Below are 5577 nucleotides of genomic sequence, written 5' to 3'. Positions count from 1 at the left end.
ACTCACCAAAATACGCCCTGTGGTGAGGGCCCTGCCGTGGAAGTTCCAGGAGATGTTGTGCTTTCTAGAGCCTTAGCCAATGATGTGGCTCCAGTCTGTCTTGGGGATAGGATTCCCCTTGCTGGTTGAATGTGGAGACCTCTATCTTTATTTAGGTTGCTGTGCTATGCCTATCTCCATGGTGTCCAAACCCACCCCTGGCTAAGGGTAGAACCTGCAAGTCCTCCTGCTTCCAAAAAACAAGGAGGACCTTTGTGGCCTCCCTAGCACAGAGCTGGTAGGTCAAGGAGATCCTGACTGTTCTTCCCCCTGACAATTCACATGCACACATGCTGGGGCTTGCTATATCCAGGTGCTAGGCAAGATTCGAGAGGCGGCATATCTAGTAACCAGGGCACTGAACCAGAGATCCTGAGAACTCTGTTTTTGCCTGGCTCTGCCAGATTTTCTGTGTGACTTTGGGAAAACTACTTGGCATGTCTGTTTCTCTTCACCTTCTTTGCATTTTACATGATCCTTAGGGTAGGGCACTATCATATAATTGCATGTACTAGAGCAGGCTACAGTGTTATAAATGATGAGGCATTAAAGATTATGTTCTTCAAGCTGGAAAATCTTCCACTGAAATGAGTAATTGAAGAAACTGGGAGGGCTTTGATGTTTCACCCAATAGGTAGCAACTTTTAACTGAGGAAAATTACAAGATTAGGGAAAACTTTAGCTTCCTAAAGAACAACCAAAGTAAAGATAAGTAATTAGAGGAAAGCTATGTATCAGGCAAAATACAGAACTCACAGAAAACAGTTTCCCTTACGGCTAAAGGCATGGGCTATAAAATAGAATTTTTTTTTTCCCTTCACAAATCATTTAAACATAAGTAAGAAATCAGTAGCTCCCTCTTCAGAAGCACCCCAAGGAATAAAAATGCAGTGAATCATGGGTATTTTATTACTAGTCCGTGTGTCTATCTGATGGCAAGCATCAATGGCTTCCCTTACACACGGTGCCCAGGGGGATAGAAGAATGCAGGGAATAGCTTACTAGTTTCTGTGTCTGTCTAGTGGCAGAAATCCATGTTTTCTTATAGAAGACACCGTGGTAATGCGCGGGCAGCGTTTCAGTGTGTGTGCCTGGCTTTCTGGTGGCAAATCATAAAGTGGGATTGAAATGTTGCCACTCATGAAGTGCCTGCACTGCCAGCGGGGCACGATTCTTGGGCTCAGCCCCTTGCAGTGAAGGCAGAAACTTTGCACGCAGGTTTGTAAGGGTAGCCAAGGACAAGCATTAGGAGACAGTGAATGCTGGGGGGGAATATCCAGAGTTTAATAATAGAAACAGGTACTGATATAGGAGTTTATTCTGCCATGTGGAGGGGCAACACAGGTAGAAAGAATCTTCTCAGGTAGTGGTTGATGCTCTGGTTAGGATGGAAGTGCAATAAGGCATCAAATGCTTATGTTGGTATGTCTCACTGGTTTCAAAGCAAGCTGCTTCTATGTGAATCTTGGCAACAGTGCAAACCAGGAGGGTCCCAATACTTGACTCCCCCCTGTAGTCTGAGCTTCACAAACAAGAATAGGAGGGTTGCGGAGGGCCAAAGCCAGCCAGTCCTAGAGGAAGAAATTTTTTATCCATATTGCTGAATGATCTCTTTTATAGGGCTGATATCTAAAAGTGTTTTTATTTTGTCTGCGTACTCTTTAGAGAGGGACTGTCTACCAGGCCATGAGCATCCTCCAGTGATCTCTCCATGGAGCCCATAATGTCCGTCTGAGCTTTAATACTTCTTACAGAAGTCAGCAATGTTACCTTTACATTGGAGACCACAGGGAAGAGTAAAGATACATAGGGTAACTTTAAATAAGCTGGTGGGGACAGAGAGCAGTCTAGCTGAGCTCAGAACAGGATAATTTATCCTTCCACAAAGCTGGATAAATTGGCCTAATTAATTTGTACTAACTCTGCCTTTCTTCTGCTAGACTCATGTTACTATGTGAGCTAGGTAGTTTTTAAATGGCTCTCATGTCTCTGCTTTATATCGTAACATGACACACAGACATACGCCAAGTCTTGATTTAAAGACTGTAAGTAACAGGAATCTTGTTCATCCCTAGATAAGATACCACAGTGATTAACTGCCCTCATTGTTAAAATTGTACATGTTATTTATTAGTATAGAAACAGTCTCTAATGTTGACATTCTGATCTTAAAGGGAAAGGGTTTCTAAAGACCATGGCTGGTGCTCTTAAACCTCTTGGTTGCTTCTAAGGATTGCTTTTTTCTGATAATAACAGTGCTCCAAGATCTAGGCAAGAATAGCTGTTTGCTCCTTAGTTTGGTTCATGCTTCTGTTCCTTATAGCAAAAAGTATTTTAAGAAAAAAGCCATATAAAATTTTGTTCCTCTAGTGATTTATTTTATTTTCACGGTTTCTGGAGACATGATGTACTCCCATCCTCTCAGAGTGGTTATTAACGTTTGGCCTGGCTGTTTCTTGTGGAAAATCATAAAAATATTTGGTAAGCAAGAGAGAGATGCTAAGTGCTTTGGTGGTCTGATCAGGGAGGGTATTTAGAAAGACTGCGTGTTTTGTTTTGAATGAAATGACTAGCTGTATCCTTTATTGATGGCAGAGACACATCAAATTACAGCAGAGTTTTGTATTTTTCTTTTAAATCATTCTTTTCATTTAGAATGTTTGAATGTTTTGCGTGAAACTCCTAACTGGTATGTTTTCAGTTTAAACTACTCCTGGTGTTTTGGTGAAGGTAAATAAGCATCCTGACAAGGCAAGCCTTGGAGCAGGCCAGTAGCCAAGGCCAGCTGAAATTTAATAAGACAGTTAGAGGGTGAATAATTTCCAGTGCCACAGATCAGGAGACATGGATAGTGGGTCTGAGTCAAAGGAATGGAAATCGACCTCAGCAGGCTTTGGATCAGGTGAGCAAGAGAAGAACTGGCCAGCTGAGAGAGGACAGCTTCCCAGAGGAAACTTGTTAATGCTTCAGAAGTTATTGCTTGGGGGAGAGAAAGCTGTAATCAAACCTTATTAGCACCAGAAATATTCTTTTCCCAATGTCATAATAAACATTGAGCTTATAGGGAATTAGAGGTACCACTGCAGTGAACACATGCTTCCTTAATTCAGTTTTAACAAGAAAAACAAATTTTGCTAGATTTTTCAGTGCTTTTGATCTATGCTATTTTGAAAGAAAAACAGTTCAGAACTCTTTCATAAATATATTGCAATCAATAAATGTGAAACAGCAAACTTGAGCTATCACTGAAATTATACTAGTATAAGACAACTGAAGCTTAAAACATTCAGTTGCTCAATATCAGATTAACACCTACAAATTAAAAACAGGAATCATAACAGATTATGCGAAAAGATAAATAATTTCATTAAAATTGCAGATGAACTATACAAATCCTAATCAAGCATTGAAGAAAATGGCCAAAAATAACATTGCTATAAACACTGTGGGACATGGCTACTTTCATAGCATGTGGATAGTAATTTTATAAATAGTGCTAAATCACTTGTGGACCAGACATGGTATTGCTATTACCAGTTGTTGGTATTGGTGTCATTATTGCAGTGACCTAAAATAACATTATGCTGCTTCTTGAACACCCTGTAGAAGTCCTTGGACCTCAACACATCCTAATTTATTCTGCTGCTATGATTTCTGCAGAGTTATTGTCTACATTGTAATCAAGTGGCTAAAGAGCTTCATTCTTCCCTTGGACCTTTCATTGCAGGCTCACAGCTGATTCAGGGAAGCATTGGCCCACAATTTCATGGCACTTTCTGCAAAGTGGTGTGCAGGGAATTGCTTAGGGAAGCTGAAATTCCAAGTTGGATGATCAGACCTTCATGTATCTGCCAGTTCTAGCCCAGAAAGAATATGGATTAGGGAAAGGAGAAAACTTGCAACATGCAGTCAATATTTTGTCCATATTCTGTATCACTCAATATTCCATATCAACCCTTTTTCACTACAGCCCACACTTTCTATCTCTAACTAATGTATATGCATACACATATGTGTTTTGATTTGCCACTTCATTTAACTCCTCTGTGCTAAGAAAAATACTAATATTTATTTCAGAACACTGTAAAGCTTTTTTCTGCAATGTCTGCTTTCTGATTCCAGGAGAACACTATCATGTGAAAGAACCTATTCAAAATCCATTGCATTCCCGTCCTTTTAATTTATGCAGTCAGATTTATACTCTAACTTCACATATCAGTTCTTGTCGGCTCTTGAGTTCATTTGCTTTCATAGCAGACGGAGCTGCTAAAGTGGCTGCATACATACCAGCCTTCTTACACTGGAATGATATTGTCCCTAGGTGGGTTTCCTTATAATTGCCACAGATCCTCCCAGAAATTCTGGCAGAGCACGAAGGACATCACAAGTTCAGCAAATGTGAGACCATCAGATGATAAAAGCCTGTTTGTGCTGCTCTTAACTCAGTAGGAGTAATAGCTGATTCTTCACATGCCCAAAATGAAATTAAGGGGGCTACTCAAAGAGGTTGTGGTTACACGGTCACTTTAATCTGGCATAAATCTGGCTGCTGCTGAAAGGGTTGTTCCACTCCTCTCCCCCCCTCTCCCTCTGCACCTAGTCACTTTTTTCACGCACTCTTGTCTGGCACCAGTGTTTATATGGCTGTGCAATGAGTTGGACCACAGAACCGATCCAGCTGAATATCAACTCAATTAGTATGCTTCTCTTTTTTTTTTTAATTACTTTCTTAGGGTAGTACAGCCATATGAATGCTTGTGCTGGCGTAAGAGAGCACAGAAATGAGTGTCTGGGGGAAGAGGGAATGGAAGAACCACTTTTTCAGTAGCAACCCAAAGGGCCGTTGAATGAAGGCCTGATTAGACTAGCAGCATCCAACCCACACAAATGAAACTATCTAGGCTAGGCTGTGAACTTCTCACGTTCCTTGGTAACTCCTCTGATCCTTTCTCATAAGTGCCTTTCCATTTCTCAGTAGCCACTGAACACTTACGGTTTTCAGGCACTCTGTCCTGGGAATCCTCTGCCCATCTCTTCAGCAGTAAACACAGTTATCTGTGTTGCTTTCTTTTTCAGTTTGTAATTTCTACAATCCCCCAGCAGTCCTACTCCTAGCATGTCAAACTAATTCAAATTTCTTGTTTGTTCTCATTTTTTTTCCTTTTTACCACAATGTGCATGCCATCCTAAACTTTTCCAGAGACCAGTCAACCAAAGAAAAACAAGGTATTTTTCCAAATTATCTAAACAATGAGCATTTCAGTTCTGAGACGCAGCCCAAAGATCGTTTCCCAATTCAGTGAAATATTGTCCTAGTTCTGTTGGGCTTAGGGGCAACACGCAGTATACAGTTGAGTTATCCCAACAGCAAAGCAGCGCTTCAGTTGTGGCTCCTGGGTTTCCTCCTTTCCAAAAGAAGCAATCCGTGTTAGCATTGTGCTTGGCTCCGACTGTGTTCCCCTCCTTGCCGCCTGGCTGCCTTGGTGTGCGAGGGGTGCCAAACCAAAATTCCTTAGCTCCCCTTCCCAGCCCACCCGT

Source organism: Buteo buteo, chromosome 13, assembly GCF_964188355.1.
Source record: "Buteo buteo chromosome 13, bButBut1.hap1.1, whole genome shotgun sequence".
In the NCBI taxonomy this organism is placed as follows: Eukaryota; Metazoa; Chordata; class Aves; order Accipitriformes; family Accipitridae; genus Buteo; species Buteo buteo.
Note: the sequence above shows the minus strand (reverse complement) of the source record.